This window comes from Macaca nemestrina, chromosome 6 (assembly GCF_043159975.1).
Source record: "Macaca nemestrina isolate mMacNem1 chromosome 6, mMacNem.hap1, whole genome shotgun sequence".
NCBI classification, from domain to species: Eukaryota; Metazoa; Chordata; class Mammalia; order Primates; family Cercopithecidae; genus Macaca; species Macaca nemestrina.
Window position 1 is genome coordinate 121,621,620 of NC_092130.1, and position 26,277 is coordinate 121,647,896.

The following is a 26,277-nucleotide window of genomic DNA, read 5'->3' on the forward strand; positions in this document are numbered from 1 at the left end:
CACAGTCCAATATGGTCAGTGGGGTCACTCTGCTCCTTGTAGTTATTCAAGGACCCTGATGTCTTCTATCTTGTTCTGCTCTCCTCTAGGTCCTTGGGGCTACTTTATTCAACCACTTATGAAAAGGGAGAGAAGGACTGTGCACACAAAAAGGGGACATCACAAAAGTTTAGTTTGAGCCAGGCCTGGAGGTTGTGCACATCAGTTGTGCCCCCACTCCCAGGACTCAGTCACCTGGCCACAGCCAACCCTGGCAGAAGCTGTGAAGTGTAGTGTAGCTTTTTGCTGTAGAAGAAGAGGAAGACATGGATATTGCTGTGCACTAGCAATTTCTACCACAGTTATCTAAGGCACTTACCACAGTGTCTGGCATGTCGTAAGTAGGCAGCTCCTTTTTTTTTTTTTTTTTTTTTTAAAATAGAGACAGTCTTACTATGTTGCCCAGGCTGGTCTCAAACTCCTGGGCTCAAGGGATCCTCCCTCCTCAGCCTTCCCAAAGTGCTGTGATTGCAGGCGTGAACCACCGCACCTGCTGGCAGATACATTTTTTAAAAAATTCCGAAAGCACCAGGCAGCAGCCACAATGATGCTCACCATTTGGCAGTTGCTCAATGACTGTACAAATTATCCGGAACCCATAAAAGCACTCACTTTGTGTTGAAGAGCTATTTTTTTTTTTTTTTTTTTTGAGGCGGAGTCTGGCACTCTTGCCCATACTGGAGTGCAGTGGCGCGATCTCGGCTCACTGCAAGCTCCGCCTCCTGGGTTCACGCCATTCTCCTGCCTCAGCCTCCCGAGTAGCTGGGACTACAGGCGCCCGCCACCTCGCCCGGCTAGTTTTTTTGTATTTTTTAGTAGAGACGGGGTTTCACCGTGTTAGCCAGGATGGTCTCGATCTCCTGACCTCGTGATCCGCCCGTCTCGGCCTCCCAAAGTGCTGGGATTACAGGCTTGAGCCACCGCGCCCGGCCGAAGAGCTATTTATTAACAAAATGACAAGAACATATATTATGAGAGGCAACCAAGAAAGATATACACCAAGTTGAAACCAAGAATGAAAAACATAGTGTGAGACCCTTTCATCATGTCTTCAATTACCTTCCAATCCTACCTATATGGGGGGAAAGTTTCTAAAATTGTGCTACTCTACCAAAAATAAAATAATAATTTGGGTAACATAGACCCCCAAAAGTTATGAAGGTACTTATGGGAAGGAAGGATTGTTCAGGGCTTTAGCATGAGACTTTCATTTTTTAAAAAATGTTATTCACAAATTACAGCTTTCTATTAAGTAGTTATAAATTTTATTCATAAAACTACCAATTTTTGAGCACCTACTCTGGGCAGTCACCGTGCTAAATACTTTACCTACATTTGTGCCCAATCTATACCCAAACCCTTCAAAGACAGCTGTTATTCCCTTATTTAAAAAAAAAAATTAGGAAGTTAAAGACATTTACTGTCTCATCAGTTGAAGATTACATGATTAGAAAATGGCAGGACAGTGATCTTTCTAGTTCAAGTTGCACAGCTCTGATAAAAGGAACAAAAGCGACAACTCAAACATCAGTGTCCCTGGTTGCCATGAGAAGCGAGTGGGCTGATCCAAACACATAGTATTCCAGGACCCAGCATGGAATAGTAGGTGCTCAATAAAGGTTAGCTCCGTCTGCCACCCCTTGTTCCCTCCCTGTTGCCATTCAATAGAAATAGACCATGGCAGCAGCTGCTGCAGGTCTTTCGCCTTAATCGGAGCTGTTTATTCCAAGTGCACACACAGGCATACTCAAACCTTTCCTTTTTTTCCTTTCCCATCCTGTTTTGTTTCCCTCAATCACTTTCTTCCCACTTGTATTATTGTTTATAGAAAGCACTACGTTGATCTTTTTTCTTGTCTTCATAAGAAAGGTAAATGTATTTATACTCCTCTGCACTCCACTGGAGTGTGAGTTCCCTTGGCAGGAGCACAGATAATTTTACAAGGGGTAGCTGGTGTTACATTTGTAGATTCTACCATGAATATTTACGGTTCTGCAAACAATTCTGCATTCATTTCAATGGCTTCCCTGATTCCTTCCAAGTTGAGAAAATCTGATGGGGAGGGCTTTGCTATTTACTACTCAGTATATTGGATAACACCTTTGGCACACACCTCTTAGACTTACGATGTAGTATTTGAATTTGTTAAGGAAAACTGTATGACTACTGATCTTTGCAATATGGTTCCTGTTTTCACAGAGATTGGCAGTGATCTATAACAAAAGCCTTGATAGGGAGGTGTTATGAGGGGTGTATTATGTCCTGTACAGTTGCCCAGTGAATGCTCACTTGCACCTGGTGTTTATAAGATAAACCACTGAATTTTTCCTTCCCAATGAAAGACAAAACCAGTGGAGGAAACAAAAAGTCCAGTAGAAAGCCAGAAGTTAAAAAATAATTGTATATCTCCTTGTACTAATTTTAATTGTGTAATTAGACTGTAGATTTGTGTTGTTACTTTTCAAGTTTAATGGACCTTCAAAAAGAATGCAGTTTTTTTTGTTTTTGTTTTTTTTACTGTCAACCTCACCAAATTACAAGATATGTTTCAAAATGTCATCTCTTTTTCTTCCAGATCCTCAGACTCTTTTATTTCATTTACTAACTGTCAGACTCTTTCATTTCGTTTGCTAACTGTCAATGGTCTGTGTGGCATTACCTTAAAACTAGATTTTAGGAGCTTCATATTTATTAGTGTGCAGTCCCTATTTGTGTTTTTTAAGCCTGACAATGTTGGATAATTGTTGAAATTCTGCTGAGTTTGAGAAGCTTTATTTTCCATGTCCCCCCAAATCTAAATCACTCTCATCTCTCATTATCACATTTATGTAAATATTTTTAGATTATTACCCAATTGCCAGATACCTTTATAATGTCTGATTTCCGGCTGGCAGCAGTGACTTACACCTGTAATCCCAGCACTTGGGGAAGCCAAGGTGGAAGGATCACTTAAGCCCAGGAGTGCATGACAGCTTAGGCAATATAGTGAGACCCCCCATCTCTACAAAAAATAAATAAATAAATAAATTAGCCAGGCATGGTGGTGCATATTTGTTGTCCCAGCTACTCAGGAGGCTGAGACAGGAGTATTGCTTCAGCCCAGGATGTCAAATTTGCAGTGAACTATCATCACATCACTGCGCTCCAGCCTGGGCAACAGAGTGAGACCCTGTCTAAATAAATAAATAAATAAAATCTGCTTTTTCTAAATTGGTTTTCTATATTTTCCTTCTCTCGACAACTTATCTGCATTCTTTCTTAATTCATTAGTAGTTATACACTTGGGCATCTAGTGTTCTTGGCTGTGGTACAGATTGAAGCCTCAGCTATCTCATGGCCATATGCTCTTATTGAATATGTCATATGATTTCTAAGAATGGGAAATTCAGAGCCTCTTTGAGCCTGAGTGTAAGATAGATAACTCAGAATATGCAGTATGTGTAAGCACAATACTGCCTTGTGTCTATTTACAAAAAGTGTTTTGAGGAATGCAGCTTCAGTTTTGATTGCCAATGTATTCCTGGCAGACTCATAAATTAGGGAGCAAAAGAGCCCCCTTCACCCCCTCTGGTGAAGGAGTTTGATAAATGAGGGATTAGAGCAATGTTAAATCCTTCTAGAGGCAATGCAAAGAAGATATCCAGCAGCTTGAGTATCAGAAAAGGTTAATCTTAACTGCTCTTCTCAAGCCAGAGACTTGAAGAGCACTGTTTCCTGAATCAATAAGGATTTAAGGAAATAAACTGGTCGCATCTGTAAAAAGAGATCTGTTTTCTGATGTGTCGTCCCCAGAATGGGAGCAGGAGGTGGGGTTGTTTTCTTAAGTTGTCTGCTCTGTGAAGGCAGACACTTTAGATTTTATGTGTTTAGTTAGTGCCTACGGAGTATATGTAGATGCCTAATAAACTGTGATGATAGTGTGGAGGGATTGAGGGAATGTTCTCAATTTGAGCTTCTATTTCTGAAGAATGAAACCCTTGTCGAAAAGGTGTCTGTATCTTATCTCCACTAGGGGCCCATCCAGACTTGAGCCAATGGAGTAATTCTCCATCAAATCTTCTGTGTTCAAATTCCTAGGAGAATTTTTTGATGATTCAATCTATTGGTATGTTTCACTAACCTTCATATCTGAAGTGATATCAGAGACACACTTAATGAGTTGCAGCTCTCAAATAAGTTGCTACAATTGGACCTAAAAGGCTTTTCTCAGGCAAGTCCAGATATCCACTTTCCCTTATCTGCTTACTTTCAGGGGCCTTCCAGAGAACAAATGGCTGGTGCTTTTCCAAAAGGACAGATTTTCCTATCTGATGCTTTTGTTCTCCAGCAAGAAAAGAAAATGAAAACTGTTGTCTTTCCCTAGGATATTGAATCCAGAGTAAACTGAAGCTTTGTGTATTTCTTTTGTAGTGGTTTCCTTCATATAAATGTGAATAGAGTGATTACTGAATATCAGAGGTCTGGGCTAGAGGTAAGCCATCTCTTTGATATGCAGAGCAAAATGAAATGGTAAAACATCAAATGTTGGGATGTTTGAAAGAATTTCCTACATGACTTGTCAGGTCTTAATTTGCTCAGAGTAATGCCTTGGGCCTTCTTGTGTTGTTAATAGCCTTTAGGGGAAATTATGTTGGAGCTGTATCAATCATCTGGCCTTTTTCTTGTTTCATATAAGATTCCCTGTACCCTTATCTTTCTCTCAGAATATTCTAGATTAGCTGTGTATTTGCTGGGCAGGCTTGGTAGTGATGCCTTAGAAGAACATGTTTCCTGCCCCTGTCTTAGTAGGCACTTTCCAAATAATAATAATACTACTTTGTGTTCTGAAACCTAATTTTCTTTCTTTCTTTCTTTTCCCCCAACTTTTATTTTAGGTTTAGGGGGTTACATGTGCAGGTTGTTTTCCTTGCAGCAAGTAAATTGTGTGTCACTGGGCTTTGGTGTACAAATGATTTTGTCACCCAGGTAGTAAATATCATACCCAATTGGTACTTCAAGTCTCACCCTCCTCCCACCCTCCATCCTCAAGTAAGCCCTGGTGTCTATCGTGGAACCTAATTTTCTATTTCTTTTTTTTTTTTTTTTTTTTTGTATTACATTTTGACTCTTCACCTGGACACAGCCACATTGAGATTAAGGTATTCTCTGAATTAAATCTGGTCTGGTATTTTATGAGTAAGTTTTATAATTTCAGGCCAGGTGCAGTGCTTCACTCCTGTAATCTCAGCACTTTGGAAGGCTGAGACAGAAGGATCGCTTGAGCCCAGTCGTTCAAGACAGTCTCTCTGCAAAAAATAAAAATAAATTTAAAACCCAGGTGCAGTAGTGTGCGCCTACAGTCCCAGTTACTCAGGAGACTGAGATGAGAGGATCGCCTGAGGGCAGAAGGTCCGGGCTGCAGTGAGCCATGACCATGCCACTGCAATTCAGCCTGAGTGAAAGAGCAAGACCCTGTCTCAAAAAAAAAAAAAAAAAAGTTTTAGAATTTCTACCTTGGAATAGAAGCCAAGTTGGGAACCAAGAGGTTAATCACTTAAATTCACCTGACAAATCAAAAACCAACTTGAAATCAAGTCGTTTCTCTTTCTTGCTGCAATGAAATTTAAAATATATATTGCCCTGGTTAAGACTATTTGTCTTGGATCAACATCATTCTAAAGAAAAAGGGTAAATTTGACAGGGATGCTTATTTTACATTTCTTCCCTTCACTTTGAGGGCGGTATCAGGTCTTGTTTGTCTTTCTCACAGCACAGTGTCTTGTGTGGGATAAAGCCCCCAACAAACTGAATTAATAAAAACTATAGATCCTTCTGTCCAGCCTGTTTGAGGAAGTATTTGTGTATCTCCTCCCTCCAGTAGTTTGGTTTGGTCAGCTCTGTGCCCAGCATCTCTGCTCAGAAGGCAAGGACAAGGGAGGGAATGAGGGACTGAAATTTCTTTGGCTGACCTGCTGGACGCAGTGGCTCACGCCTGTAATCCCAGCATTTTGGGAGGCCAAGGTGGGTTGATCACTTGAGGTCAGGAGTTCGAGAACAGCCTGGCCAACATGGTGAAACCCTGTCTCTACTAAAAATACAAAAATTAGCTGGGCATGCTGGCATATGCCTGTAATTCCAGCTACTTGGGAGGCTGAGGCAGGAGAATTGCTTGAACCAGGAGATGGAGGTTGCAGTGAGCTGAGATCGCACCATTGCAATCCAGCCTGAGTGAAGTAGCAAGACTCTATCTCAAAAAAAAAAGAAAGAAGGAAGGAAGAAAAAGAAGAGGGAGGGAGGGAGGGAGGGAGGGAGGGAGGGAGGAAGGAAGGAAGGAAGGAAGGAAGGAAGGAAGGGAGGGAGGGAGGGAGGGAGGGAGGGAGGGAGGGAGGGAGAGAAAGAAAAGAAAGAAAAGAAATTCCTTTGTCTATTCTCATTAGCAGCTCATTCAGTTCCATTCAGTGAACACTCTGAGCATCTGCCCCACTTCAGGCCTTGCTCCAGATGCAGGATTTGCCAAGATGAGTGAGAGGGTCTGCTTTGGGCAAAGCTCTCTGAGCCTTGAGGTCTGTCTTCATCCCAAAGAATTTGCACTCTAGCAGGGAAGAGGGGAAACGAATGGACGAATGTTTATGTATCACTTGGGTTGAGGGAGCAGTCAATTATTCAGGGAAGGGAAAGCGAGGAAAGCAAACAAGAGAAGTGACAAGGGAAGGGAAGGAGGTTCCAGAATGGATCGGGTGGATAAGTAGCAGTCTTGAAGTGTGAAAATTAATACATGGTATATTTGGGGAGACAGCAAGCACTTTAAGGCATAGTTTCAAGTAGGGTTGGGGCTTAAGTTGTTTAAGTGAGAGGAATTTTTTTTTCTTCCTTAAGGCTTTCTACACGATTTAGATTGTGAATCTTTGGAGGATAGACTGCTATACCACCAAGCTTTCCTCAGAGAAGGAGATCAAAAACATTGGGAGATTTAAATGTAATGAACTAATACAGAACTATAAAGTGTGTGTGTGTGTGTGTGTGTGTGTGTGTGTGTGGGCCCGTGCACTTGCTAATTTCATTTCCCTTTCCTTTTCCTATCCACTCTCTGGCATATATAAATAATGAACTGATTAAAACACTCACAGAAGGGAAGAGGAGATAGGAAGAAGAAGAAAAGTTTATGTTCATTCTAAACTCTCAGATGCTGTGATTTCAGGAGGGAAGAGGCTGTTTATAAATATATACACACATAGAATAGTTATACTTCACATATATATAATAATTGTAATTCAAGATAGCGTGAATACTTGCAATGATACAGGTTAAATGCCATTAGAGTGATAAAAGCAAGGGACTCCAGGATCTCAGAGAAGGAAAATCTCACCTTCAGCTATTGTGATTAGAGATTGAGAAGTAGCATTTGAATTGGGTCTTAAGCACAGATAGAAATTTAGTTGAGGTCATGGTAGTAGAAGTGCCAGGTACTATTCTGAGCACTTTAATATTCTAATTCAGTTGAGCCTCACAATGAACTTGTGATATAGGTATTATTGTTCTTGTCATTATTATTATACCCATTTTCCAGATTAGAAAACTATGGCCTAGAGAGCAGTTAAGGGACTTACCCAAAGTCAAGCAGTTAGTAAGTAATAAAGAGGGGATTGGAACATAGGTAGTTTTGGCTTCAGTCCAGTTAACTAACTAAACTACCACTCACATGACACAGGACAGAGGGCCTTCTAGGAGAAAGAAATGTCTTGGACAAAGAGCTCATATTTGGGAAGGGCAAAGTGAGTTGAAGGAGTGACTGAACTCAGTTTGGCTAGAAAGTTAAGGCGATAGGATCTGTGAGTATTGAGAGATGACAACCCTGCTTTGTTTTGTTTTGTTGAGATAGGATATCACTCTGTTGCCCATGGGGAAATGCAGTGGTGCAGCCATGGCTCACTGCAACCTTGCCCTCTTGGGCGCAAGCAATCCTCCCACCTCAGCCTCCCAAGTAGCTAAGACTCCAGATGCATGCCACCATGCCTGGCTAATTTTTAAAAAAATTTTTTGTAGAGACGGGGTCTCACTGTTGCCTAGTCTGGCCTTGAAGTCCGGCCTCAAATGACCTTCCTGCGTCAGCCTCCAAAAGTGCTGGGATTACAGGCGTGAGCCAGCATGCCTGGCCTGACCACCCTGTTTTGAATTGTAGACTTCCCATGCATCTTCCTGCTTCATCTTCCTAGTACTTTATGCCATTATCACATTTATTTAGTCTCTCTTCACTAGAATGTAAGTAGCTAGAAGTTTGGGTTTATTCTGCTTTGTTCACCGCTCTATCTTTAGTCTGTAGAAGAGTATCTGGCACACAGTAGGTTCCTGTTGAGTATCTGTTGAATGAATGAATGGCTAAGTTGAATCCAGATCGCTGAGGGTTCCACAATACTCTACCAATCTTTAGCCTCTTGGGGACCCCACATGATATGTGGGAAGCCATCAGTCAACCTTGATCATATCAATGTGTCATGTGTCCGTTCATTCGGTGCTGCCCTTTGGAGGAGGGGTGCTGCAGGATTATAGTGGAGAAATATAAAAACATTGAAAGGATTCTGTGGTTTAAAATGCTTTGTTCTACTTGCAGTACTCTCAAGGAATGGCTGCTGATGTGGACTGAGTTGTAAGGGACTTCAGGAGGCATTGCAACAAATCTCATCCCAACCCTACTATAAATACCTAAAGTTACATACTGTTGGATTTCACTTCCTGTTATTAATCAGTGTTTTTCATTGAAACTCACTTTTTTGTTGTTAGCTCAGTATGCAGCATACTAGCTAACAAGCACATATTTCTACTGTATACAGGCTCTCGGACCAGACCACCACCATTGTGTCTTGCCTCCATAGGTTGGACATATTCTTTAACCTGTCTAAGCTTCGGTGTCCTAGCTTTGAAAAATGGAATAATAATAGTACTTTCCTCAATGGACTGACATGAGGATTAATGAGTTAATATATATATTTTTAATCTTAAAAGAGTGTGTGGTGCTCACTTTGGCAACACATATACTAAAATTGAAATGATACAGAGATTAGTGTGGCTCCTGTAGAAGGATGACATGCAAATTCATAAAGTATTCCATTAAAAAAAAAAAAGTCTGACACATAGTAAGGTATATAGAGACTTCAGATTGCTGGAAGGAATTCTTGGAAAGGAAGGTGAAAAAGAAATAAAGGCAGATTTTATTTATCTCACAGTTTGGCCAGAATCCTATGGCTAAAGATACCTTAACTTTACTGTTTTTAGATTCCACCATCACTACCCTGAAAGATTATTTTGGAGAGTGTTGTTGGATTTGATCATGTGGCATTAAAAATGCCAGATGACCGTATGTTCTCACTCATATGTGGGAGCCAAGCTATGAGAACACAGAAGCATAAGAATGACATATTAGACTTTGGGGACTTGGAGGAAAGGGTGGTGGGTGGTAAGGGATAAAAGACAACACACTGGGTACAGTGTACACTGCTCAGGTGATGGGTGCACCGAAATCTCAGAAATCACCACTAGAGAACTTATTCATGTAACCAAACACCACCTGTTCCCCAAAAGCCTATTGAAAAAAAGAAAGTCAAAGGTACTTTGGAGAAACAAACAATTAAAAAAATGCCAGATGACATCTAACATCTGATCTATAAGACAGTAAGAACTGGACAGTCCAGTTCAAATCCTATCACCTGAAAATATCACAGTCATGGGGGGAAGGAATGAGGGAGAGAAGGAAAGAAGGAGAGAAGGACAAAGGAAAGAAAGAAGGAAGGAAGGAAAGATTCTGAAAAAATGACGTTGTAAGCATCATTCATTTTATATAATAAAACAATTGAACAGTCCCTTGGATTTTGCTGTAAGGGACTTGACCTACTGAAGAATTTTTTCTTACTGTGATATTCTTAAAGTTTTTTAAATGAGTGAACTTAAGTTGAAGCTTCTCATACCAAGACAATTCTGATAAAACTGGAGTCCACGCTCCATGGTAAAATTAAGCAGCCCTCAAAATAGTAAGAATGATTGGAGATTGGTGGCTTTCAGTGAAACTTGGTGTATTCTGTTAAGCAATTATGCCAAGGGAAGAGATAATTGAATGTTATTGTTCAACTCCAGATGGAGATATTACTTTATTTTTATTTTGTCTGTATAGTCCACTGCTTCTGTCTACAAAGTATTTAAAGTGACTCACATGAAAATAGTAATAACAAAATATTGAAATACAAGAAGATCAGAACAAAGAGAAGGCAACTATAATAATGCTCAACCCTACTCCAGTTAGTGGAATCACTTTTCCAATTGAGTTTCCTATTTGTTGCTCTGGGTTTTTGAAAAATGAAAGGGCAGGGGAATCATGATCTGTGACATATTATTTCTCATTATGGAAAAGAAGGAGAGTGTGTTTTCCACAGGGAAAATAAAAGCTGTTCGAGCATAATTCTAAGAAGACATTTTCTGTAGAAGACATTGGGTGATCTGATGAGTAATTCACAACATTGTTATAGTAAGCGTAGTTTTGAATTTCTTGTGTCCTTTTCTTAAGGTAGCATTAAGTAAGGCTGAGACCCTAGTATTAAAATGCCATAAAGTGATTTGGTAGCCTTCAGCAGGATATACTTGAGCTTCATTCAAGGATAGCATTAGACATCCTATAGAAGAAGATGGATGATCTGACCCTTTCAATGATCTTCTCTAAAGATTACTTCTCCCAGGAGGTCTGATAAAGAGCAAGGAGTTGGAGATTTTATTTCCTGTCCAGGCCTGAAGAGCTGGTGCCACTAATTATGGAAAATCCACATATAAACATTGCAGCCCTGTGGGCAGTTGTTGGATTTTCATTGTGAAAGTTAAGAATCCTGCGGGTCTTCTGGCCTGCCTGAAAGGTTGCCCACCTTCCAGAAACAAACTCTTATAAATTATTATTGACTTAAAATTTAAATCCCCAAAGTGCTTAGATAAGATAAAAATCCATATTTCTTAACTATGATGGTTAAAAAGCAACTATATTTATCTGTGTCACATAAGTAGATACTATTATATGAGGAGAATGTTTATATTGTCAGCTATTGTGTGCTTCACATTCATACAACTCATGTTTATCAAGCTTCTACTGTGAGCCAGATTACCCTCTTGGATGTGTCTCTGAATACAGTGTATTTTTATTTCCTTAAATTCTCTTTCTGCTCTTTGTTGTGTTCGTGTGTATGTTTTTATGTTTTTATTTTATTTCACCTTTTTTTTTTTTTTTTTTTTTTTTTTTTTTTGAGGTGGAGTTTTGCTCTTGTTGCCCAGGCTGGAGTGTAATGGTGTGATTTTGGCTCATCACAGCCTCCGCCTACCAGGTTCAAGCGATTCTCCTGCCTCAGCCTCTCAAGTAGCTGGCATTACAGGCATGCACCACCACGCCCAGCTAATTTTGTATTTTCAGTAGAGACGGGGTTTCTCCATGTTGGTCAGGCTGGTCTCAAATTCCCGACCTCAGGTGATCCGCCCAACTAGGCCTTCCTAAGTGCTGGGATTACAGGCATGAGCCACTGTGCCCAGCCTGTATGTTTTTATTTTATTAGTTTTTTTAAAATACAAAAACTATAGTCACTTATTGTTTCAAGTCCAATTGTTCAGAGATACATAAAGATATGTAAAGTTAATCATCTTTTTCCTCCTTAATCCCCAAGGTTATTATCCAGTGTTATCAGTTTGATGTGGCTTCTTCCACACCTTTTTCTGTGCTCAAATAATTTTCTTAATTGTTCAGAGCATGTGTCTAAAACTTCAATGTATAATATTAGTGATTTTTTCAATGGAGCCATATTTATTTTTGCTGGCAAGCAGGAGCAATTTTCCCCTAATTATAATTGATTTTCTATAGTGTACTTGTTTGTTTGTTTGCTCTGTCTTGAGGGAAGGGAGGGGAACATTGTTATTACTCTCCTGAATAATTTAGAAGCTGAAGACTCCACCTATGAATGGAACTTTTCCTGTTCTGAACAGGACCAAACTTGATGGGATATGATAAGCATGTATTTTTCTTTTTTTTTTTTTTTTTTTTTTTTTTTTTTTTGAGACGGAGTCTCGCTGTGTCGCCCAGGCTGGAGTGCAGTGGCCGGATCTCAGCTCACTGCAAGCTCCGCCTCCCGGGTTCACGCCATTCTCCTGCCTCAGCCTCCCGAGTAGCCGGGACTACAGGCACCCGCCACCGCGCCCGGCTAATTTTTTGTATTTTTAGTAGAGACGGGGTTTCACTGTGGTCTCGATCTCCTGACCTTGTGATCCGCCCGCCTCGGCCTCCCAAAGTGCTGGGATTACAGGCTTGAGCCACCGCGCCCGGCAGTATTTTTCAAATGATGTCATCTTCCATCCGATGTCAACTTTTGTGTATATAATACAAGTTTAGATGCGCTTATTAATTTTGAGACTAGCTCCAGTGTCACAGTATCAAATCTGAATACATCCTACACACCCTTCTCAAAAGTCAACACTCGAATATCCTTTCATTGATCTTTTGTCAAATAGGGAAGTCATCTGGTTTATGGTATTACTTCCTGTGCATTTAGTGAGTGTACAGAATCCCAGGAACAGCATGACCTAAAGTTGCAAAAAAGAAACATTTTGAAATCTGAATACAAGTGGATCCCCCCTTATTGACGGAGGATACATTCCAAGGCCCACTGTGGATGCCTGAAACTATAGATAGTACCAAACCCTTTACAGTTGTCCCTCAGTATCCATGGAGCATTTGTTCTGAGACCTTTCTCAAATAACAAAATCTGAGGATGATCAAGTCAGTGAAAGAAAATGGTGTAGTATTTGCATATTACCTATGCATATCCTCCTATATACTTTAAATTATCTCTTGATTCCTTATAATACCTAATATAATGTAAATGCTACATAACTAGCTATGCTCTATTGTTTAGGGAATAATGATGAGGAAAAAATAATTCATTACATGTTCAGTACATGTGCAATTTTTTTTCCAGTGTTTTCAATCCACAGTTCGTTGAATCCACAGATGTGGAAACCACAGACACAGAAGGCCTGCTATACATATAGATACTTTATTTTTTTCTTATACATACATGCCTATGATAAAGTTTAATTTATAAACTAGGCACAGTAAGAGATTAACAATAGTAACTAATGATAAAATAATTGTAACCACATGCTGTAATGAAAACGAATGTGGTCTTTCTTTCTATTTTTCAAAATATCTTTTTATACTGTACTGAGGAAAATGAAACCGTGAAAAGCGAAACTGTATGTAAAGGGGGACTATTGTCTATAGTTATGACATCATTTTCATGCCTGTGATGATGCTTGAGGATGAGAAGTCTGAAACAAGATAGTTAACTGTTGAAAAAATAGGACTGCTTTATGTGGCAATCTTAAATAGCAATGGTATCTGAAACATTTCTAGATGCCCAAAGCAATATCTGAAATACTGTGTGTAGAGAGGGTCTCTTCCATATTTGAACTATCGGGCATTGCTCACACAGAGAGTAAGAATATATTAAGGAACTCTAAGCCAACCTTTCAGCCTTCTTCTCCATGCCCATTCCCTCCAGTCTACCCCCACCCAAGAAAACCAGATACATACATGCTCACACACACACTTGTCAAAATCTTGACTCTTAAACCTGAAGACCAGTAATTATAGATATGTGTCATGTATCAGTAGGACATCACTACAAGGTATGTCTAAGAAAGCCAACTTCAGTATTCCCATTTTACAGATGGGAAAATAGATGGAATGTGGGAGGAATAGTAACATGGAGAAAATAGTTTCAAGGTCTGGTGGCCATGTAGTAGTTAAATGAAAAGTAAGTTCCCTGCTAGGAAGCCGTACTTCTTGCTAGCCTCAATGAAACCGTGTAAGGATGGCCATCCTTGCATGGAAACTTAGAGTAACCTGAAGGAAGAGGCAGCAGCTTCATCGCATCCAGTTGGTTAATCCCCTCTCTGTCAATCACCTGCGTACAAGCTGAATAGACTATAAATTCACATTTCTGGAGCCACATGGTCAAAATAGCACTTTATATTCAGTGTGAAATTCTTAAAATGAAACCCAGCTGGCAGATGGGAAGGAGTGGGGTGGGGAGGAATATTGAGTGTGCAAGGGTTTCATGATTTTCCAGAGAGCTTTTTATGCTTTGTGCAGATATAGAAATATTTTTAAACATCTATGATGCAGCACAAATGAATTTCTTTAAACTATGAGTCTAATTTATAATAGTTCATAAAAACCATTAAGATAGCAAGCCATTGCAAATTGAGACTTGCCTATAAGGACAGAGTGATTTGCTCATTTAGGGAACTCTTTTAGATTCCTCCATGAGTATTAGTTAATATGTTATGTCTTTTAGTGCTTTGAATAAGTCCTTTGCTTAATAACATACTTTGTGAGAAAGCGAGAGGAACAAGAAAGAGAATAGTGAGTTCAGTTCACTTCCATATCCACCTCATGTGCAGAACTTCTCCCCATTATGTTGTACCTCTTAATTGCTTCCATTTCTTTCTCTTTCCTCAGGTTTTGTAGGAGGTAAACCATATCTTGGTGATTTACAGGGCCAGTGGTCATGCTGGAACCTGTCAAACCCCCATCCCATAGTACAATGCTTTTTGTTACTGATCCAAGCCCTGCAACCTACCAGATACATTTACAGATTTATCAAATCAGATTGGCAGAAGGTTGTCCCTTCTTATGGTACCAAACAGCAGTTCAACCCGTAAGTAGGTTACTACATATTTGGTGTCTGTGACTTCATATGTGAAGTCAGAATTCAGGTATTTCAGCGGCTGCAAGAGATTTCAGCATTTCCATATGTTTTATGAAAGCTATAATTGACTTGCTAAAAAGTGTGCAGGTTACATGTGTTGTATGGATAGATGAGAAGCTACAGTCAAATAGGCAAGGAAATCCTGATTTCTCTTAGAGCCACATCTTTTCCTTTTTTTCAGTGAAAGATTAGATGCTGTGACTAGGCACCTAAGATTTACAAACCCTATTTCAAGGACTCTGACGTATAAGTCCCCTTATGCTAAATGTGATGAAGACAGGGTATCAGGAACTAAAAGTAAGTTTGTGGACACATAGAGGCAAATGCCATTTACATGTATCATTTAGTATTATTTTGTTATTAACACATCTAGTTAAAGATAGATCATTGGTACAGGCTATCATTTGTCAGGCACTGGAATTATATGATTTTTGTTTTTAAGTGCTATTCTGGAATTGGCATTTTACCAAAGGAAAAATGAATTTGATAAGGATGGGAAAGAAACACATGATAATTTCAAGGTAAAATACGACTATTCTGCAAAGCACTAAGATTACCTGTTCTCTAAAGAAATGTAATGTGGAAGATTGTAATCAGGGCATTGGCTAAGAAAAGCACAGGACATTTTCTTGGTGGATATACTTTATAATATAATTCTGTCTCTGTTCTGGGTCTAGAAAATTGGAATAAGTTCTATTTAGAAAATATTTTACAAATACTTTCAGAATAACATTATGTTTAATATTTTAACTAACATTATATTTAGTAACAAGGTTTTCAGTTATAACCATAATATGCTTTCATAGAGATGTATATTTCTATAGGAAACTGTAGGGGTGTGGGGGTGTGCACATGAGTGTGGATTTGAGTATTTTAATTTTATTTATTTATACTCGACTCACACAAAAAAGGATTTGAGGTGATAGACACTAGTATTGATTCTGACAGTGGACATGCTTTTATGTAACACTCTAAACTTCAGACTGAAAGTGGGTGTTAATGACTTCCCCTCTGAGAATGCTTTTGATTCAGACATGATGAAAAGTGTGACTGGAAATTTAGAGCAGAACGTGTAGTTAAAAGCCCACTCATCTGGCCTGATCTGAACTGGTAGTTGCACAGTTAATCAAGAACTGGCTAAAAGGCCAGGCACGGTGGTTCACACCTGTAATCCTAGCACTTTGGGAGGCCGAGGCAGTCGGATCATCTGAGGTCGGGAGTTTGAGACCAGGCTAGCCAACATGGCAAAACCCCATTTCTACTGAAAATACAAAAATTAGCTGGGCATGGTGGCAGGCACCTGTAATCCCAGCTACTCGGGAGGATGAGGCAGAGAATTTCTTGGACCCGGGAGGTGGAGGTTGCAGTGAGCCGAGATTGTGCCACTGCACTCCAGCCTGGGTGACAGAGTAAGACTCTGTCTCAAAAAAAAAGGAACCGGTTGAAGTGGGAAAGTCATTGAAAATAAATAAACAAATACATACACACACACATACACACACACACACACACACACCCAAATTATTTATTTATTTGTTTATTTATTTTTATTTTAATTTAAACATACCAAAGGTACTAATCTTTTAATGTTGGGCCAAGGCCTTTTATCTGAATGTGTGGCCACTAATCAGAGTTGTGTGTTATATTTCTTTTATTAAGCAGCCATTACCTATGAGTTTTCAGCTTCTGTTTCTTTAAAATGGAACTATAAGTTAAAGATACTTGGGAAGCAATCTGCATCTTTCCCTCTCAGTCCTTTGTAGTTAGTTTATCTAAATCCAATCCAACAGCAGTTTGGTTTTAGTGACTCACCTTTATTAAGTTCTTTGGACCATTCCATTTAGTTTTTCATAGAAATAGAAATTCTCAAGTTCATATTTTATCTGTTGGTGTCACATTTAATTATACTACTTGATAATAAATATGATTGCCATCTTGAGAGCTGTGAAGCAACCTAGGAACAGAAATGAGCAGACATACTAAAAAGCAGCTCGCCAGTTGTCAACATCCATCGGCTAATTACCATCATGCTGGGTGGCGTGTCCACTGGTCACGAACATTCACTGTGTAGGCAACATCAATCATTTGTCTTGTACCAGGACAATGAAGAGTCAGTTGATCCGAGGTGATTAGATGGAGACTAATCAGTAGATCTTTTATCATAGCTCTATGCGCTGTTGTTTTGAACCCAACTATAGATTTGTCCTTATCTTTGGCTGCTTTATATTTAACCCATATATTGCCTTCTGTCCCTCCTTCAGATTAGTTATATAGCAAATGTTATTATTGCTGTGTTACTTTCTTTTCCTTCATGTCACTTATTCCTACCTGACTTTACTTAGTTACTTGATATCTGTCAATCTCGCCGACTACCATGTAAGCTCCATAAGGACCAGGACTTGTTATGTTCACCTTTGTATCCCCAGAGCCCAAAACAGTGACTGTGTAGACTGAGTGAAAGGTGGCTACTTCCTTGGCACACTTGTTTCAGCCCAATTTGGTGTACTGACTTGGCCCTCCAAGATCTGCTGATTATTCATTTTGAGCCAGAAAGAAGCACGGAGAATAAGAGCTGTCGACCTGTGATGCTCCTAGACGTAACTCCTGGTCTACCCTCTCAGTCCACTTTCTAAATCTCCTCCTGGTTCCAGGGAGTGAGTCTAATGGTTTGTTCTGCTAAACTGTGGATTGAATCATTAACAGGGATTTGTTCTTTGATTTTTGCCTTAGAAGATCAGTTCAGAGCAAGGTTTTTCAATCTTGGCATTATTGACCTTTCGGGCTAGATAATTTTTTGTTGAGGTGAGAGGGGAAGCTGCCCTATGCATTGGAGGATGTTAGCCACGTCTCCCTGGCCTCTACCCACTAGATACCGGTAGTAACCACCTGCTGTGTTTCCCCACGCCCTGTTGTGACAACCAAAACAATCTCCAAACATTACCAAATGTCCCCTGGGAAGGTACAGTTGCCTTTCCTTTCCCTGGTTTAGAACTAGTGTTTTAACTAGTCATGGATGACAATTACGACCCAAGGCCACACTCCCAATGCTGTGGTAAATCCCAGTCAATGGCTTTTTGAACCTTTATTTCTGGTGTTCTCTTTGTGTCTGATTAGAATGTTCTTGAGACATATCTTTCACAGGCTTTATACTGAGCTCAACTAGTCCTGTGTGGGATTTTTTGGCTAAAATTCCTCAGGACGGATTACCACTTAGCTTTTCTTTAGATGGCCTGCAAGTCTCTTTCCAAGCTCATATTTCTCAGTTGCCAGGATATTAGGCTCCTGACTGTATTGCCAGCAGGGAAAGAAATTCTCTTCCCGTTGACTAACATGGTACCTGCTTACAAGCCCATTTGTTACCTGTTGTCCTTGCTCAGATGTGCTATCGAGGCTTCTGTCAGCTTTTTCTGCCTCAGCTCCCTGCCCCTCTTTCCCCTAGTTCTACATGCCTTCCTGTTTTTTCTTTTCCTTCTGGTGTTTCCATGGTGGCTTCTTGCTGTAGCCAGAGGACAAACTGCTGACAGGCACATCCCTTGAATATCTCTGCATCTGGACAGGGCCATTGGCACCCTCCATTGGTGGCAGAGCGACGCGTGGCTTGCCATATTTGTCTGTCTCCTGTTTATGGCCCAAGAATTTGAATCTGCTCCAGCATCTAAATGTTGTCGTTGTTAGGACAGAGTGCTGCCATAGTACCACAAGGCCAATATTAAACATGTTTATTTGGGTTCCATATATTAACATTTTGATTTGTTACTACTGCTGTTGTTTTTTCATACCCGACAGCTGCAAGATTGAGACAGGGGACATATATTCCATTACAAAAGCCAAATAACCTTGTGTATATAAACTGTTTTTAAAAGGTATTTGTGCCTGTAACAGTCTGTAACCATTGACAAAATATATTTCTCCCTAATATTTTGTCGAGTCAGAGAATCCCTTGAGTTGGCCAATTGACAGTAGTTTAATAAAGTGCACAAGGGGTGCCAATATTGGATAAGCAGGGAAAATAGCTAGACTCGACAAAATCAAATCACGTTCTCCTGGTTGTCTGATCAGGTAGCAATTGTTTGACGTGTGTTTGTGGCACGGAGCCTTGTATAACAGAAAAAGTTGAATATGAGGTGTGGCCAAAAACCCATTTTAAAATATACAGTAGATTTTTAAGAAAAGTCAGGAAGTGAAATAGAATCAGGAATTGTTCATTTGTCAGCTAATGTTAAGTTACCTCAAATGTTTTGTAAGGTCTTAGGGGGATGAAATTTGATGTTCACTCCGAGGAAAATGTTGGATTTGAAAAATACCAGGCTCAGGGGCTTCTTCCTCTCATGCTATTTTGCAGAATAAAAGGCTATGGTGGGAAAACATTGTTTTCTGTAACACAAAAGCATAAATTCTCAGCACTGGAATGTCCTCAGAGCACATCTAGCCATCCCAGTCTTCTAGCAAGGCAAAGGAGGAATAATCCAATTGTGTTGAAACATTTCAGTTACTGAGGCAGACACAATTGTTGGTAATGACGAGTTGTTTTTCTTTTTCATATACTCTTTAACCTCATAAAATATGGAACTCATATCTTCAACCTGCACTTTGTAACATCAGGATGTGCACCCACCCACCCACCCGCCTAGCCATTTCAATATGCACACTTAATGGGTATTAAGTTTAAAAAAAAAAAAAAAAAAAAAAACTTAAAAGAATCAATTTCATGGTGAATGCATCTAGTTAAGCAAGCCATTTAAACAACATTTTACTCGTGTGTAGCAGACCATTTTATAAGATACTGATAGCTTTACAAGCCTGTGTTTCAGACAAGCTAATTGGTTGTCTCTGATATGTGTTTGGGGCTTTCACTCATTAACTCCCTTTCCTGTCTAGTACATACTTTGTTAGCTTGCAGACATATAGGTAGGACTCTTCAAACAACCTTATTCTGTTGCCAGGAGAAATGTTTTCATTGAAAAGGTTTCTTCCTACTTACAATATTTGCTTTCTTGAAATGAAGGCAAATTATAACCTCATATTACCCCAAAACGGAAGATACAAAATCAAGTAGAATACCCTAAAAGTACTTGATACCAAAAATGAATGCTCTTTTGCAAGAGTGGAATGGAAATGATTGACAGAAAGGAAGGAGAGGAGGAGAGGAGAAAAAGGAAGAGAACATGATGTGCTCTTGAACCTGGCTGCCTCTGTAATTAATGACTATATTATATATGGTATTGAGAAGTCTGCTGCTTGCACCTGCATGCAAAGACAAGTGTACTGATGCTTCTCTTTTTACATATGTCAGGGCTTTCCATTCTCTGAAATAAGAATTAGATGCTTTGTTTGGACACAGATTAAAGGAATAGCTCAAAACATAAGTGTCCTATGTGGGTCTTGAGATTTCTGGAGTGGTTCTCTTTTCCAGGATAGGTTGTTTACTTTTCTGTTTGCAACACGATTCATTGCAGCTGCCCGTAGGCATATGTGTAATCATTTGAACCAATTAGATCTACAGTTTTGAAACTCTTCATGTAAAATACCACCTCCTTCATGAAACCTTGGCTTGATTCATCGGGAAGACTGGTAACTTATCTCCAATCTTCAATTTTCTTCTTTTACTAACATTTTAACATGGAATGAAATATAGTACGTATTTTGTTGTCTTTTTCATCGTAGCTCAGCTCTTTAAATCTATTTTTTCAAATAAGTATCCTCTTTGTGTCTCACATTATATTGAGAATGCTAGAGAATACAATTTTTTTTTTATTGTCTATGCCCTCAAGAAACTGAGGACTCATACACATGAAAAAAATAGGGATAATTATCCAAGTCTGGATTATGCTGTAACTGAAAATGAAGTTCACCAGAGACTTGTGGAGATGCTTCATCTGCATTGAGTCTTGATAGCCTAACCCATTAATTTATACAATAATTATTTATAATGCCTGTTATAAGGAGTGTATAATCGTTCCTATAACTAAAAAGCTCATGGATTGCAGGCCTTTGGCATAGCTTGATTCGGGGATTTGTGGTTCAGTCACACCTATTTTTCTGCAGTTTTCTTGGCTATTTCTTCATGTATCAGCTATCTTTCAGCATTTGTATCCTGCAGAAACTACCTGGAAACTGAACCTCAGCTTTGATGACCTTATGAACTTCTGAATCCAGTGGGCCCACAGCAGCAGGGGATATTTCAGTTTTATAAACAAATAAATCCTCTTCATCTTTTTAGGCCGGTTTAAGTTTGGCATACTGTTGCTGTCAACCACGGGCCTCTTCAGTTACTGATAATTTGGTACTAGAAGGGGTTGCTGAATTAATTCTACCAAACATCAACATTCAGTTACTCATAATTTGGCACTAGAAGTGGTTGCTACAAGTGGACTCCAAAATGTAGAATTGGATAAATAGATGTAGGGAGGAAAAAAGTAAGGAGGACTCTTCTGTTGCTGATTTGTAAGGTTAGGAGTCCTATCCGCCGGGTGCGGTGGCTCAAGCCTGTAATCCCAGCACTTTGGGAGGCCGAGACGGGCGGATCACGAGGTCAGGAGATCGAGACCATCCTGGCGAACACGGTGAAACCCCGTCTCTACTAAAAAAATACAAAAAACTAGCCGGGCGAGGTGGCGGGCGCCTGTAGTCCCAGCTACACAGGAGGCTGAGGCAGGAGAATGGCGTAAACCCAGGAGGCGGAGCTTGCAGTGAGCTGAGATCGGGCCACTGCGCTCCAGCCCCGGCGACAGAGCGAGACTCTGTCTCAAAAAAAAAAGGAGTCCTATCCGCTGATTGAAAAACAGATCATTTACATTTTTTCTTGTTGTAACTTTTGGAATATGTCATTAACTCTTGTGAGTACGCAAACAATCAAAATGTGAGAGAGACATAATCCAACTGGATTTTATTTTTAACACCTATAAGAGGTATAGCCCTGCCAGATAAGAAAACAAGGAAAATAATATGGAACTTCATTTGCTTGAATCAATCAAAAAAGCTAGAAATTGAAACATAATAATATACATGGGGGTGAGGTCTAACAGAATGCTCTTAAAATGCTATTAAAATTAAATGTTTGTTCAACCTTAGGAAAGTAGAGGAAAAAAGAGCAAAATAAACCAAAACAAACAGAAGAAAGAATATAATAAAGATTACACTAGAAATAAGTGAAATAGAAATTAGGAAAACAATAGAGAAAATCAATAATACCAAAAGTTAGTTTTTTTGAAAGATCAATAAAATCGACAAATCTTTTTTTGAGACAGACTTTTTTTTTTTTTTTTTTTTTTTGAGACAGAGTCTCGCTGTGTCTCCCAGACTGGAGTGCAGTGGCGCGATCTCGGCTCACTGCAAGCTCCACCTCCCGGGTTCACGCCATTCTCCTGCCTCAGCCTCCGGAGTAGCTGGGACTACAGACGCCCGCCACCACGCCCGGTTAATTTTTTGTGTTTTTAGTAGAGACGGGGTTTCACCGTGTTAGCCAGGATGGTCTCGATCTCCTGACCTCGTGATCCACCCGCCTCGGCCTCCAAAAGTGCTGGGATTACAGGCGTGAGCCACCACGTCCGGCCGAGACAGAGTTTTACTCTGTTACTCAGGCTGCAGTGCAGTGGCACGATCCCAGCTCACTACAATCTCTGCCTCCCAGGTTTAAGCGATTCTCCTGCCCCAGCCTCCCAAGTAGCTGCACTACCACGCCTAGCTAATTTTTTGTATTTTTAGTAGAAATGGGGTTTCACCATGTTGGCCATGTCTCAAACTCCTGACCTCAGGCTATCCACCTGCCTCAGCCTCCCAAAGTGCTGGGATTACAGGTGTGAGCCACCACGCCCAGCCAATTTGACAAATCTTTAATCAACTAACAAAGCAAAAATGAAGGAAACTTAAATTATTAAAATTAGGAATGAAAGAAGAGACACAACTACCAACCTTGCAGAAATAAAAAGGGACTGGGTGTGGTGGCTCATGCCTATAATCCCAGCACTTTGGGAGGCCAAGAGGAGGAGAATTGCTTCAGCCCAGGAGTTCGAGACCAGCCTGGGCAACATGATGAAACTCTATCTCTACAAAAAAATACAAAAATTAGCCAGGCATGACGGTACACACCTGTGGTCCTCGCTACTCAGGAGGCTGAGGTGGGAGGATCACCGGACCCTAGAAGATTGAGGCTGCAGTGAGCCATGATAATGCCACTGTACTCCAGCCTGGGCAACAGAGTGAGGTCTGTTGTCGGGGGGAGTGGGGGACGGGCAGAACCCAAACCAAAAAAAAAGACATTTAAAGGACTATGAGCCGGGCGCGGTGGCTCACGCCTGTAATCCCAGCACTTTGGGAGGCCGAGGCGGGCGGATCACAAGGTCAGGAGATCGAGACCACGGTGAAACCCCGTCTCTACTAAAAATACAAAAAATTAGCCGGGCGAGGTGGCAGGCGCCTGTAGTCCCAGCTACTCGGGAGGCTGAGGCAGGAGAATGGCGTGAACCCGGGAGGCGGAGCTTGCAGTGAGCCGAGATCGCGCCACTGCACTCCAGCCTGGGCGACAGAGCGAGACTCCGTCTCAAAAAAAAAATAAAATAAAAAATAAAGGACTATGAAAGCATACAATAAAAAAAAAAATTGTTTGCCAAATAATTAATCTAGATTAAATGTAGAAATTTCTAGAAGGGTACAAACTACTGAAATTGACTCAAGAAGTAATAGAAATCAAAATTAGACCTAAAACAAGTAAAAACATTGAATTACCCTTCCCATCAGAAAAGCCCAGGACGCTTGCTTCACTGCTGAATTCTACCAAATGTTTAAAGAATTTTTACCAATTCTCAAGCAGTTCCAAAAAATAGAAGAGGAGGGAACGCTTCCCAACTCATGCCACAAAATCAAGATTACTATATACCAAAACCAAAGACATTACAAAAAAGTTAAAGACCAATATTCCTTGTGAATATAGATGCAAAACTCTCTCAACCAATACAGTTGACCCTTGAACAACATGGGTTTGAACTGTGTGGATCCACGTATATGCAGATTTTCTTCTGCCTCTGCCACCTGTGAGATAGCAAGACCAACCTCTCTTCTTCTTCCTCCCCTCAGCCTACTTAACATGAAGACAGTGAAGAAGTTTATAATGATCCCCTTTTACTAAATAAATAGCACATGTATTTTATCTGCCTTATTATTTTACTAATAACATTTTATTTTATCTAGCTTATCTTATTATAATAATATAATATACAAAATATGTGTAATTGGCAAGGCTTCCAGTCAACAGTAGGCTATTAGTAGTTAAGTTTTGGGTGACTTAAAAATTATACGTGGATTTTCGACCGTGTGGCTGTCAACACCCCAACCCCCATGTTGTTCAAGGATCAACTGTACTAACAAATGAATCCAGCAACATATAAAAGAGAATTATATATATGATAATCAGGCATAGTTTATTTCAAGATATAAAGTTGTTTCAACATACAAAAATCAGTGCAACACATTATATTATCAAATGCAGGAAAAGCATTTGACAACATAGATTTAACACATGACCCAGGAATTCCATCCCTAGATATATACCCAAAAGAAATGAAAACATGCGTTTATACAAAACTGCTCATAAAAAGCAGCATTATTTATAATAGCCAAAAAGTAGAACCAGCCTAAATGTTTGTCAACCAATAAATGGATAAACAAAATGGGATATATCCACACAGGGGAATATTATTCAGCCATAAAAAGGGATGAAGTACTGATACATACTACAATGTGGATGAACATTGAAAACACTGTGTTAAGTGAAAGAAACTAGATACAAAAGACCACATATTACATGATTTGATCTATATGAAATGTCCAGAATAGGCAAATCCATAAAGAAATCAAGTAGAGTAGTGGTTGCTAAAGGCTGAAGGAAAGTGTAATTGGAGGATGACTATTAATGGTTTGGGTGTTTTTCTTTAAATGACAGAAATGTTCTGGAATTAGATGGTGATGATGGTTGCACAACCCTATGAATATACTAAAAACAACTGAATTGTATGCTTTAAAAGGATGAATTTTATAGTATGCAAATTATCAGTAAAAGAAAATGGAATATCTGTAGAGCAAGATGGAAAGGTAGTAAAACGTGTGCTAAAGAAACATAAAGTCCAACCAAGTAGTGGAAGAAATTATCTAGAATCTTAGGCAGGAGTAACACTTCTGTGAGTAGACAGTGAAGCAGGTAAAGATAACTTGTATCCAGCAGCAAACAACTCCCTTTGAAGACCGAAGTTTTCAAAGAGTTGTTACAACAACTATTTTTTGAAAGGCTTGTCAATGAGTATCCCCAAAAATTTTGATTGAAAACCAAACCAAGTTCAGGCTGGGCGCAGTGGCTCACGCCTGTAATCCCAGCACTTTGGGAGGCCTAGGCGGGCGGATCACGAGGTCACGAGATGGAGACCATCCTGGCTAACACGGTGAAACCCCGTCTCTACTAAAAACACAAAAAATTAGCCGGGCATGGCGGCGTGTAGTCCCAGCTATTCGGGAGGCTGAGGCAGGAGAATGGCGTGAACCCGGGAGGCAAAGCTTGCAGTGAGCCGAGATGGTGCCACTGCACTCAGACCTGGGCGACAGAGCCAGACTCCGTATCAAAAAAAAAAAAAAAAATTATCCGGGCGTGGTGGCAGGTACCTGTAGTCCCAGCTACTCCGGAGGCTGCGGCAGGAGAATGGCGTGAACCCGGGAGGCGGAGCTTGCAGTGAGCCGACATCACGCCATGGCAATCTAGCCTGGGCGACAGAGCGAGACTCCGTCTGAAAAAAAGGAAACCAATCCCAACCCAAGTTCAATTAGATGGGGACCTCAAGTTACATGGAATTATAACCCCTTTCATTTGGGATGGCAAATTGTTTCCTTAATGAAAAGGAAGATTTACCTTTTTACTGTAGAAGATTTAACATTAAGAGTATAAAAATGATTAAATAGGCTGGGCGTCATGACTCACGCCTGTAATCCCAGCACTTTGGGAGGCTGAGGCAGGCGGATCACTTGAGGTCAGGAGTTCAACACCAGCCTAGCCAACACGGCCAAAGCCTGTCTCTACTAAAGATACCAAAATTAGCGGGGCATGGCAGTGCACACGTATAAGCCCAGCTACTCGGTTGGCTGAGGCACGAGAATCACTTGAACCCGGGAGGCGGAGGTTGCAGCAAGCTGACATGGTGCTATGGCACTCCAGCCTGGGTGACAGAGCAAGACTCTTGTCTCAAAAAAAATAAAAATAAGTAAAAATTAAAGTGATAAAATAACCCCACAGTATTAATACTTTCAGTTAAAGTATATGTTACACATAGATCAAACTGGTAGATTCTCTTTGTGATTCTAATTTAGAATGTACCAGAACTTGAGAGTCATTGAATTTATAAAATTCATGGAAAAAAAATTTAAGATTCTCAACCACTTCGGGATGTTTTGATTGTTAAACAGCCGAAATGCTTAAAAAGAAAACTGACTATAT

General features: G+C 40.1%; 1 protein-coding gene and 1 non-coding gene across 13 annotated transcripts in view; both read left to right on the top strand.

Annotated features, from left to right (window-relative positions):
• The window catches only part of LOC105499370 (ARF like GTPase 15), a 437,434-nt gene that overhangs the window by 398,127 nt on the left and 13,030 nt on the right, over positions 1-26,277 (top strand). The gene's annotated exons all lie outside the window — the stretch shown is intronic.
• LOC112423202 (U6 spliceosomal RNA) lies at positions 9,027-9,130 on the top strand. The gene has a single exon (XR_003013676.1). It is a non-coding gene; the product is annotated as a U6 spliceosomal RNA (small nuclear RNA).